The 13,310-nt window shown below is 36.0% G+C and overlaps 1 protein-coding gene across 4 annotated transcripts in view; it reads right to left on the bottom strand.

Moving 5' to 3' along the window:
* The window catches only part of LOC108593203 (uncharacterized), a 101,163-nt gene extending 88,884 nt beyond the window's left edge, over window positions 1-12,279 (bottom strand). For 3 of the 4 annotated variants that reach the window (XM_078338100.1, XM_078338103.1, XM_078338102.1), the window contains exons 1-2: window positions 12,211-12,279; window positions 11,814-11,951 (exon numbers count right to left, since the gene is read on the bottom strand). The gene's annotated coding sequence lies outside the window, so the exon portion shown is untranslated. Of the gene's footprint in view, window positions 1-9,367; window positions 9,428-11,813; window positions 11,952-12,210 lie in introns of all 4 variants that reach the window. The other variant, XM_078338101.1, reaches the window with a different exon arrangement.
* Between the last annotated feature and the right edge of the window lie 1,031 nt (window positions 12,280-13,310).

Raw genomic sequence — 13,310 nt, 5'->3', positions numbered from 1 at the left:
GTAGCGCTATCATTTAGATTTCACGTTTAAATATTTCAGGATGAAAGCTAAGAAGTTGTATTTGTTGTCAGAAGCAATATCACTCAAAATACTTTGGTTACATTATTGGGGAAAAGACAGAAGGCAATGAGCAATTTGTGTCAAACTTAAATTATTATGAATGAGTACACTGGAGATATACCAAAGAGGTGTACCATCCCCTGACAATAAACAAAGTGAGTATGCCGACTCTCAACCATATTTACTTTAGAGGGAAGACACTAAAACTTAAATTTAAAGAAGACATTGGACATGATGATCATTACGATCCAGCAAGTGAAAGTGAAACTGGGAATAGCTGAATCTGTAATTCAATAATATATTTTCTTTCACCTCTTCTGATTTTTACATTTAATCATAGACCATATTTCCCCAATGTATGATCCCTTGGCCTTCTCAAGTTTTTGTTGTTGTTGTTTCTTTTTTCCTCAAATTATGTGAGTCTTAATGTGTATTTTAAAAGGTAGGTCAGACATACTGTCTCTAAGTACACAATCTTCAACTTCTAAATCACCCAGAAGGTGGGGGAAAGGAGAAGAAATCCCATTGAAGAATTTCTCAACCATATCTTTTACATTGCATGGAGTTCAACGGTGTCTCCTGCAAATGGCTATCAAAATGAAATACAGCTCAGAGTAGACAGCACTGAGAGGAGTTCCTTATTTGGGAGCACCAAAGGCATTCACAAGTCTCAGGGAGAAGGCGTGTAGCACCTCTGCTGTCATTAACTGTTTAGACAAGTGGATGGTGAACCTTGCTTCCCAAAAACACTGAGAATTGAGAGTGGCCACATCCAGGAGGGGATGCTCCTGTCTGTTCTCCAAGTGGGTCTCATTAAGCATCCTTCTTTATGATTTTCTCCATGATGCCTCTAGTCTAAGTTCCTTCACATAATAGGATCTCCGGGAAAATTGGTCCTTAGCTACAATCCCCTCCTCCTCCGAGTAAAAGGGCATCTGTCTTCCCTGGCTCACAGTGTACCATACAATGTCAATAAGAAATATCTGCTAAGGGCTGGGCGTGGTGGCTCACACCTGTAACCCAAGCACTTTTGAGGCCAAGGCAGGTGGATCACCTGAGGTTGGGAGTTCAAGACCAGCCTGACCAACATGGTGAAACCCTGTCTTTATATAAAAAAATAATAATAATAAGTTTTTAAAAAAAGAAATGTCTGCTAGAAATGTGTATTTTTTTTATCAAATTCTTCTCTTTCCTGGGCAGAAAAGGCAGAAATAGTCAAGGCTCTTTTCTCTACATCTACAAAACACAAACTCCACCAGAGAAAAGAGAATAATTAAGTCATTACTAGGCCTTTGCTTTTCAACACACAGGTAACTAAGGGCAAAAATGTCAAGGCTTTTAAAGTGAAGTTTTCCAATTCTTTCCAGCTGGCTAAACTTTGGCTTTCCTGGAAAATGATAATGAACATGCATACAAAGTTGTTTTTCCTTAAAATTGTAAACTTTTATATTTGAGATAGAAAGCGAGAATTGAACCATTACCAAAGCTCTTTGCTTAATGTTAGGTTTTATTTGGAATAGTGTTTTTATCTATGTGGGTAAATGGTATAATATTTCTGCCAGAGAATGAAGCTATGGGCAGGGCTTTACACATCCTGGGATGTGAAAGACAGCTTTGAAAAGTTTTCCCATCACATAGAATGTGTTAGCCTATCTTCTCAAGATAGTGAGGAAGTTGACATATTTCAAAAGATAGGCACAAGCAATCATGTAAACTATTTTTAAAATATTTCTATTTACATTCATGTCCAAACTTTGGAAGACTATTGCAAAATTAAATAAGGGCACTAATAAATCCACTAAGCCCCTAGCCTTCAATATACACACACATATTTAACTACAAACCTTCAATAAAGTAAAACATTTGTAAGTTTTAGACAGTTAAATTAATCACTAACAGCATGATATACTCTTTTTAAAGTTTTTATGAAATGAAAACCTTATGTTTTTGCTGATGAAGTCAATTGAAAATTCTAAAATCCATTTCCAAGAATTTGCCTTTGTTCTGAATATTCTCATTATTCTTCTCACAACAAATAATCTGAACCAATGCTCAGAACCTAAAGGTTAGATTTGATTGCTAATACTGCTTTCTACCTGTGTGAAAACAGTTTTTCCCTTCACACTACTAAAGTATGATTGCTACGAGTAATTTCATTATATTATTCAATTAGTTCTTCAAGGCTTTCTTTTCTCTCCAATTCTACTACAGTTGATGAGAGAAAGATTGTATTTTTTTCCTTTTATAAAATCCTTCACAGTGCCCTTAGCAACATTGTTCAGATGAGATAATTAAGGAAAAAAAGCCAATTGAATGGCTAAGTGATTGAATGATTGAAAATCTTTCCAAAGTTATAATAATTGTGATTCTTGGGGTCAAAGAGATACCATTTTAGTCTGAAAGATTATACACTGTACCAATATTTACCCCATTTTGAATGTTAACTTTCCAAACCAGGCAGCAATTCTGAACTCTTTGAAATATTTTGTTTTGCGGGAAAGAACCAAAAATTCTTTGCCATATGTACCCATGTATCTTATTGTAGTTAACCAACCAAAAAATAAAATAATACTACCAAAGGGATAATTGACTGGAGGAGTTTAAAAGGTTTATAAATATTAGAGATCCAATCAGTAAGTAACTGAGTGAATTGATGCAGACTGGACTGCACTACACTGAATCACAAGGATTCAAGTGAAAACTACTCGACTCTGGATTCAGATCTTTCTAACACTTTAAAAGCATCAGGCTTAAAATAAAATAGATCTCTATCTTTAAGGCGATCTGCCTGTTTATACTGGCAATTCTGCACTGTACCATATTCTTACTTATCAAACTGCTTCCCTGAATTGACTATAAGCACAACATCTGATGAGAGACAATGTATGTCTCCTGTTTCCATTACGTAAATATATACCTTCTAGATGACTTCCTCACCACTTGAAAGCTACGCCATTCTCAATATTTTTTTAAATTAAAATTAAAAGCTGCTAACACAAAACTATTTCTGTAAATGTCACCAAATGGAATTTCTTTTAAAGATCAACAGCATCATCATACAACATGCCTAAAAATGGAATGGTATTATTCGTGCGTCACTTTCAGCCTTTCACATATTAAGTCCACAGCCAACCAAGAAAACAGAGGACTCCAGGAGCTTTTTAAAAAAATCCTTTGACCAAAGTGAGCTAAGAATTTAGCATAAAAGTATCTTCTTTATGCTTGTATCTTTAAATTAATACACAATTTCCCAAAATGTATATAATATGAATTCAAAAGGAAGCCAAAGGATCTATCTTTACAGTGACAAAACAAGCCGTTAATTCAGAGGAAAAAAATCTTCAACTGATGGGGACTGCATTGAGAAAACTGGCTGATTAAATATTTCTCTTTCCAACTGCATGTGGTATGTTCTTGTGGCAAATCACAGGGGCTAAATATTGTTCTCCATTTGCTGCTCTCATTGTGCGCCCAGGTGGCAGTGAGATACCAACAATTACACACTGTAGCTAAGTGCCAAGGTTCATGCCTGAAATTAGCGTCAAAATGAAAGCACCATAGAAAGTTAGGGTTAAAGGGGAGCCCAGCTCATCCCCTGCATTCTACTGACATCAACACAGCATGTGATAAGCATTTGGAGCACAGTTCATTTCTGGAACTCTCATGGGCTGTTCAGCTACTACCACTACTACAATAGAGACTGTGGAAATGTCTCTTGTTTCTTAAAAGTAAGACGGCTCAAAACCTCATGGCCAAAGCTTTACGCTCACTTATCTCCACTAGCAGGTAGGAATTCCCAAAGAATGAGACTGCCTCTAACTTACTCCCATGTAAGTTAGAGGGTACACACAACCTGTTACATTCACTGGTTTAAGAAGCAATTTTTCTACCTTGCTTCCCCCAAGAAAACTAATACATGCTACATATATATTATGTAATAGTAATAACTCCTTGAAAGAATCCCTATCTATATTCATATCTATGTACATTAATCTGGCTCTTATAGCCAGTAAGCCTTATAGCAGAGGTCAGATGTAGTAGTTGATATTTTAAAATATCCACCTGGATTTTTCTATGAAGTAAAATTTCTATACTAATAACTTGGTTCAAGTGTTCATAAAAATACAGACACATATCTCTTTTAAGATATCAAGGTTACACCTTTGCATATAATCAAGCAAAAATCTAAATAAAATTAGCCACAGTGCTGTTTACTGATAGAGAAGATTTGCACTAGGAGTTGGAAGGTGGAATTAGGGTTTTATTGAAAATAAAAACCCAACATGAGGTATTAACTAATAAAACTTTATGATGGTTAAAGAAATGGCTCTTTTGGGGGGAGTGGCAGGTGGTCAGCAACTTTTGCGATACTGAAATATGTCACAAAAAATAGAAAAATAGTCATCTACAGTGTAAAATAGCAAAATCAACTTAGAAGTTAACAGCACCGTAGGCCTGAATTGTGACGAAAAACACACAAACACAACACAATTGGACTTCCCCTTAGAAACCTTAGAAAGTGCATTTTGTATCAAATGTATTAATGTTGATAAAAGTGACAATCTATTCGAGGAAGAAGTAAAAATGTATCGCATATGTCTATATATTTCTTAATGAGATCTCTAACCCTAATATAAATATTTAAAGATCTTTAAAGGCCTTAGGTTATGATTTTAGGAGTATGATTTTCTTTTTCCCTGCTAGCTTTCCTCCAGTTGTCCTTCTCTTCCTCCTCTCTCCCCTCCTCCCTTCCTCTCCTTCTCCTGGCCTAAAAATGTATCAGCAGCATATTCTATGCCAGGCACTGTGCTAGGCAGTGGGGGCTCTTACTTCCAAGTCCTTAGGTCCTATCTTTTCTATATTCTTCTCTTATTTCACTGCTGGTTCCCTGAACTCTTAGCCAGTATGTTTCCTGGGCACACCTACAAACACAGGCACGCAAAAAATGTGGAGCATTATCTAGCCTCGAATCATTTTAGTTTTGCAAATGTCGTGTGTCAAAGAATATTGAGACTTTATTTCTGAGACAGGCTTCCTGAGAGCCATGGGCTTTGACCCAGACACAGAAGGTTGGAAGGCTTTAAGAAGGCAGTGGCAAAATTATTTCAGGTGCAGGAATTACCAGAGAAAATGCAAGACAAACTTTGTAGGAGCAAGGAGAAATCAGCCTTACAGTGTAGAACACTCCTATTTAGAAATAGCCAATGATATAGTTGGAAAGAAAGACTGAAGCCAAATGGTAAGAGATCTAAAAAGGTTTGACATTTTAAAATTGTGTCCTATTGGCTCTGGGGAATCCCTGAACGCAGAAGGAAATAACATAATAAAAGCGTCAAGGTAGTTACGAGGCACCTGTATTCTAAGGGCATTGACTTGGGCAATAAAGTCCAGGGCTTTAAAGCCTGTTCTATCCACTGCTTTATTCTGAACATCTTGAACAAGCGCAGGACATTATAGAGGCTCAATAATATTTGTTGAATAACAAGAAAAGTTAGTGACACCTGAAGAATCTAGATTTTAAGCCATCGCAGCTGCTTATTAGCTCTGTGACCTTGAAGAAGTTATTTAAGTTCTTGACACCTCAGTTTCTTCGTCTACAAACAGGAGTAATGATGCTACCATTCTCATAAAGTGATTGAGAAGATTAAATTAGAAAATGAAGGTAAAGGGCTTAGCACACTGTCTTGCATATAGAAGGTAAATGTTAGCCATTCATAATTAAAATAGAAATCCCTTAAAATAATACAGGAAGCATTGGAAGGAAGCATAAAAACAATAAAGCCAATTTAGTGTCTGCCGCAGAGTGGGCCTGAATAATAAGGAAAATGGGATGAATTTAGACTTTCTAAATACATATCAGTAAGAAAACGTCCTGAAACACATTCTGACTGTTTTACCAATATCTTCTTCTAAATTGGTATATATATACTCTGGTTTCTCTTCAGACAGTACAAATCTTTCCCCTTTTACTAAACTGGTATATATGCCTAGAATATATTTTAAGCCATTTAAAGAGTGGAAAAGGGAAATAGACATTCCAAAATAATATGGATTGCGATGTGAGATGCACAGATGATGTATAAATCACTAGTAAGATTCCCATAATCTACAAAATCAGGCAAATATATTAAATACTGAACTAATGGTAACAAATCAGGAGCCACAAGAATAGTGTCTGGCACATGGTAGGCACTGAAGAAACATTTGATGAATGAGTGAATGGATGCTTTATAACTACATATGGGAGGAGATTTTTAAAATATTTCATTTGACTTCCACGTTTCCAGTTTCTAGCAAATTGAATTCTTCTTCAAATATTTTCTGGAAATTCTGTATTTTTTCAGCTCTACAGTAAACTATGTTAAAACACTTGAGATCATGATAACTACAGACCATATGTTCCAGACCACTGTGTGCTACCTTGTCTCTCTCTAAGAAAACTACTAACCTACTAGTATATTTCAGTAACTGCATTTGAACTATGAACTCAATAGTCAGGAAAACACAGGAAATTCATAGACTTATAAATCACAAGCACACTGTGCTTAAATAATGTCAAGTAACATAAAGGCATGAATACATGGCTTGGAGATATTATTAAGAATGCAAAAAGGTTTGGTGCACTATACAGTGTAGTATTATGGCATCATAAAGTCTAGCAACTTTAGAAGGATTCAGGGACATAATGAGTCTATATAGCCCTTCTCTTGAAAAAGAGATTATCAACACCATTAAGCAAATACAATGTTCACATTTTAAAATCTGAATAAATTATTAGTGAGTGCTAGAGTGTGTAATTAAGGTTTTTAGCATAACTTTATTTCTTAAATCATTCTGGTAGCATTTAAACAACAGCTATCCAAATGATAGTGATACAAATTAAAATTTGCTGTTGGATCATAAAGATTATTAAATATAAAACCTGTAGATAAAGTTTTACCATGTATCCATGCCAACAAGATAGAACAGTAACTTGGAGTGATATTTTTACTGGCTATCTAAGAGGGTCCCTCCCTGACAGTGCATTCTCTGTAATAAATTTCCTAGATGATGCTCTGTTTTGTGGAAAATAAACCAAGAGAGCTAAAGAAAATATTTTATTGAATTACACACATAACAGGCCACTACTAAGAAAATCCATATCCTAACATCAATCCCATGAACATCCCAAGGCCAACTCAAATCTTTTAGCACTTCATACACAATTTCTAATGAAACAAGTTTTAGCCTTTCCCCCACCTCAACCAAATTCAGACAAATGGGTCAGATAAATAGCTTCAAAGTCAATATAACTTTCTAGGTGACATATAAGAATAATGGCACACCACACAAAGACAGAATTATAGTAGGCAGAAAGAAACTATAAGTAAGTATTATACTAGCTGGTCTATAATATTGACATTTGAAAAGGGAACATAATGACAAAAAGAAAGCAAAATTGGAGGAATGTAGTAAACACATCAGTAGAGCATAATGTAATCAGATGTCAGAGCTTAATTTTACTTTTATAAAAAATTACACTAATGGTGTGTTAATTCAGCAATATTATATTCTGACTATTCATGATAATCAAGTGAAATTATATAAAAATTTATCGAATTAGCATTTAGAACAATGCAGTCTGGAAGCTGTTGGCTTTGTGTAACTTGCACAGAAAAATTGATGTAAAAATTTCATTTTGACTTACATGAAAATTGATCTAACATGTCACAACTTTAGCTCCCAAAAGATTTGATTCTTTAAAAGCTATGTGATTAACTTTACTTGTGTACATCTCCCGAAGTAATTGAGGTGCAAAGATGTTCCTGGTAACATTAGATGTAATCTTATTAAGTTTATATCTATGTACTTACCTATTTAATAAAGAAAGATATAACAACAGCATATTTACATACATTTTTTATTTCTTAGTCCAATTTTAAATTTTAAAACATATATATAGCATCTGGCACACAAAGTAAAACCAAGCAAGGTAAAATCGCACATCATTTTTATTCCTTCTTTCCTTCTCTTTTCTTAGCTTTCTCTAACTTGCATGCCTCTTTGTTTTTTCTCCTTAAACCACAACTATCATATCAAATATTCTTCCCTTTAAGACACCCTTAATTCTCCTAAGGAAGTGTCAAATTAAAATAGGCGCAATCTGGATATACTCACTGTTTTATCTCAAGAGTTCAGTGCAATTGCTTCAGCTGAGATAAATGCATGAAGACTTTTCTGAAATAACTTTTACATAAGGACAAAATGATTTCTATACAAAAACAATTACCAGCCAACATTATTATCACCAGAAAATTGTAAGCTAGAATGAGCAATAAAAACATTGTATTTGGAATGAGATATTAGAGAATAGCTATTAAAACATTTTATTCCATTTCTATTACACCTTAAAATGAAAGTCATCAAAATGTCATTACAGGCCTTTTCCCCAGATTCTTCAAAGAGTGAATTTAATCATTTCAGGAAATTGAGCACTATCCACCATTCACTTAAATCCTTTGAAATAACAGCAAAGCAAAACACAATGTGAAATTTATAAGACACTTTACATTAAAATGTGTTCATATACATACATAGATACATACTGAGGAGTACCTAAAATTAAATATTTCTTGGAAAATTAACCATTTATATAAAATATTACCTTCAAGAAGACATGAAGTAAGAAACCCAAGTAAAGGAGCCACAAGTTAAGCTCTATAAAACCCCAGCATTAATAAAGCACTAACGTATCAGGGGTTTTTTAATATCGTCAAAAATCAATTATTTCGAAATTACTGCAAGCCACAATTATTACTTGTACACCGAAGCATGGAACTTTTGCTGAGGCTCTACTAAAGAAAACTTGGCATTAGTTGAATAAGGGCAATTACAATAATATAGGTATGGTTATTGGTTGCTTCAGAAAACTGGTACTTCGCAAAGAATTTTCAAGCCAAAAGAGACCTTTCGACATCACCTAATCCTGGTTCCTAATTTACTAGTTCTAGAATAAAATCCACATAAAATAAAGATTACTTTTATTGATCTCCAAAATGATCATTTTCTCTAAAGAAATAAAAAGCTGCTTATTTTCAAGATTGAAAGGAAACATAGGAAGCACCTGATCGCATTTTATTGCCAAAGCTGGCCAATTTTCAGAAAATGACTAACAATCAAATTCTCTAAGCTGTTCTCTTTAAACCTTTAATGTTAAAAAAAATCAAATTTTAAATAATTATATTTAGAGAGCAGTTTTCCAATGCTACTGGTAAGAAGCAGATGAAATGGTTTGAAAATTGCACTTTTAAAAATGTTGAATTTTTACCTTTTGATTCGAGGAGGATGTCACTTCTCATGGAACCCATTTTCCTGAAGACATTCAGGGCTGGCCGATTTAGAATAAAACTATTAGGACATTACTTTAAAAAAAAAAAAAAAACTTTACTACAAAGCCACAATCTCTCTCGGAAGGAAGCTGATGGCGCTTATAAGCAATAAATGCCTTTCCTGATACCTATTTTGTCATCACCATCTTATTAGCAGAGTGGATGTTTTCTGCAGCATCCATCAATTAGCCATTTTTAAGGACACGGGAAATGTATCAGGGCTCATCAGCTAAGCAAGGCTGTATACTCCACAGCCTCTTAATCACCATGGCTCCTTTCTAACAAGGTTCTAGAAGACAAGGAAGCCTAGAGACCATTAAGTAGCACACAAGCAGAATATTACCGGGAGTCACCAATATTGGATACAACTTTCCCTCAAAGCAGCAGCCTGCGACTGAAGGCAACAGAGCCGCCCGTAGAAGAGCCACAGCACATCTGCCAGCTTGTGCCTTAGCGCTTGGCAATTGCAAAGCAGAGCCCAATATCATCAGACAAACTACTCCTGACTTCTTACTTCCCCAGCAGAATCCAGGCTTTGGAGAGAGCCTGTTGGTTTCACAGGCACCCCAACTAGAGAAGGTAAAGGACACGGAAGGCTCACCCTTTCATAGGCAATCCACCTAGAGCTGCATCATCGGAATCACAAATGAAATGCTAATGCACAAGAAAATGAATGCCAATTTCCTCCACTTTGCTCCAAGTTTCAGTGGCCCCTCCACAATAAAAGATAGCTGTTTGTGGAGGCTGCCTTGTTCCATACCATTAACTCAGAACAAAACATATTTTTAGTGGGACAGCAGTGTTTACTTGTAAGAACTGATGAATTGCTCGGCACCATTTATCACTTGCAGACAAAGACGTTCAGCCACAATTTTGGACATAAATCAAGGTACATGCTCCTCAATAAAAAAAGACCTCTAAGTCCCCAAAACCACGGAGATTGAGGTCAGACTGGCCATAGCAACCACGAACAGGACTTGGGCCTCCAGAAGGACCTAGCAACCGATAAATGAGTTCAGATCTCTTTTCATCTCCACTGGTGTGAAAGCCAAAATTAAAAAGATTAGATCACCCTGCACCCATTACAAAAGGCGCCACAATGAAAAAGTCATTTCCAGCCTTTGAATCACATCAAATAAATAACATTCATCCCTGCTATAATGAACAACTTTCAAAGTAAATTGAATCTCCATAGTACTGCTTTCCCTGGCTGAACAGTATTTACATAACAATATATCACAGGAAGCTCCGAATGGGTCTTGTAAATGGGGACCTGGGGATAAAAACCATCTTTAGCCCCGATTACTGTATATTCAGACTGCTTTTCGGTCCTCCTCATTTAAACAATGTGTTGTATCAGGAACATAAACAATGTTTTTAAATTGTGGGAAATGAAAGTTTTTGGTACATTTTTAAATGTCTGGACTCATCCCAGTAGACTCCCTTTTGTGGGGCACTGAGAACATAAAAATCACTTAACCTCCTGAATCGATGCCCTGGACTCATTTTTGTGACAAAGAATTCTCATCTATGTGTGCACTTGTTTCTTTGTTCATGCCAGCAATGTTTCACCCTAAATATCTGCTGAGTGTTTTTTTGTATTACTTAAAATGAAAACACATTTGCAGATTTCTTTGTAGCGTGCGACTCATTCATTATTTCTCATTTCCTCGAAAGTAAAAGATATTCTCTATTGCCATCACAATAATGTCTATTAAGTTTTAGTAATCTCTCTACACAAAGTATTCATCCTCTAAAGTCTAATTTTGAGTCAATTTCTCCTGGTCATTAAAAAAATTAGGACAAATCCCCCAAAACGTGTAGCCTTCCATAAACTATTGTACATTTCATATATATTTCAAATGGAGTATGTTCCAAATAAGATGTTAAATCTATGTTTAAAAAATACCATCATAATCTTATCGTTTTTTGTGGCAGCTTATGTAGATCTTACTATTTGAACTCCACAGGGAATCTCATTAATTTTTGAAACTCTCTGACCTCAGTACAGTTGAGTGTAAAAATAATTACAAATTAAGAATGAAAGCGCATCCCTTGAATTCTGCATGGCCATATGCTGCTCTACGTTGCACAAAACATTGCTAACTATCATCAAATAGAATTTTTTCCAGATAGAAATTTAAACAGCATGCCGACTATCACCAGACAGACACAAAAACAGCTCACCCTTCCACTCAGCTCCGTTCACACTTCACCTCCGACGATTCCAGTAACACAAAGCCCCGAGAACACAGGTTTGCAGGCAAGTGACAGCACAGATGATATCCTCACAAAAATATTTCCCTATCCAGAATCGCTTTCTATCTCAATGTTGCAGACACAAGGTGCAGAAATACAAGAATCACGGAATCAATATTTTCTTACCTAAAACTTGTCCGAAGGACGGTCTTGTTATTGTTGTCACCTCTGATGCCCCCTCTCGCCATCGCGGAAATCGGCTCCACACTGTGTACTGTTCTGTGCCTCAGTTACAGCTGTGACACTCATCTGCCTGCATAGAACCTAAGAGAGGAAATGAGAGAAAGAGAGAGAGGATTTGCGCTTGTGTATGTGTATGCTTGTGTGTGTGTGCGTGTCTGTGTGTGTGTCTTTCAGAGAGAGAAAGAGAGAGAGAGACTGCTGACTTGAGACTAAGAACCTAAAACCTCCAGCCAAGTCAAGCCTGAACAAAAATGATCAAAGCTCTGTCCTTCATCAAGAGAGTAGACAGATATTTTGTTCTCCTCCACTGAAAAGTGGAACTGTCATTGGGGATTCTCACCAGGAAAGTGCAGACAGAGGCAGACCTTCTCCAGAGTGCTAGTGCTGCCCAGCAGTCCGTGCAGAATACAGGTACCTATTGTTCCAGAGACAGATATGTAGCCAGCCAGTCAGACTCTGACAGATCTCAGCAAACCAGCGAGCCTGCCTTCATTTTAACTCCTTATTTACTAGTGCTTTTTGGTCAAATGCAAGGTCTTCTCATCACCCCCGAGAAATAAATGGAGATGATACAGATAAACTCACAGCAGAAACTAATCCTGTATCTTTCACAAAGAGGGACTTCTGCTACTATTATTGAAATGCTGAATTTGATGCAAATATCTTATTTTTCTGGGAAGAAATGAAGCATTAGATTACATGAGCAAGACTTAGCGAGTATAGGAAAACCTTGATATTCAAGACAAACAGTGCAGCCGATTTAAAAAGAGAGAAATAAGGGTTGCTCAAAACATCCTGAGTGTAAATATATATACAACAACACAAACCAGGTGAATGAAGCCAAAGGGGTCCCAACATTTTGCAAAGGGGTGTGGCACATTGAAAACCTACATAAAAAGCCATCCCAGTAGACCTATTTCCCTAGAGGCTAGAGTCTTTTTGGTGTCTCTTTTTTAGACCTCACTGCTTTTATAAGCACCCCCAAACACCTCCCATTCCCCAGTACTGCACCAGTGTCTAAATTATATCTCAGGCAGTGAAACAAAATTAGGGAAGGTCGGAGAAAAATAACCTAGTCTATATTCTCCTGATGGATTCTGAGACCAAGAAGGTACATTTCATTCTTTAAATTCCTGGACCTTAATAGATTACAGTAGGTTTCTAACTTTTATCTTTGAGTATTAATTGATTGATTTTCTTTTAAGGAGTGAAACAAGACAAAATACCTTGCATTTGATTGTTTAGCAATACTAGAAGACAAGGAATAGAAAAACAAAAAGAAGAGTAGCTTATCATTTAGTAAAAATAAGAAACGGACCTTTCCTTCTCCAAAAGACTTAACATACAAGCTCTTTGATTTTTTTTTTGAATAAACATCAATTCTCATTAATTGTTACCATTCACCCAAGAAACATATTCTGATATAGTAGGTGTGCTGCA

This window comes from Callithrix jacchus, chromosome 9 (assembly GCF_049354715.1).
Source record: "Callithrix jacchus isolate 240 chromosome 9, calJac240_pri, whole genome shotgun sequence".
NCBI lineage: Eukaryota > Metazoa > Chordata > Mammalia > Primates > Cebidae > Callithrix > Callithrix jacchus.
The sequence above is the reverse complement of the archived record's forward strand: the minus strand, read 5'-3'. Positions and strand labels throughout refer to the sequence as shown.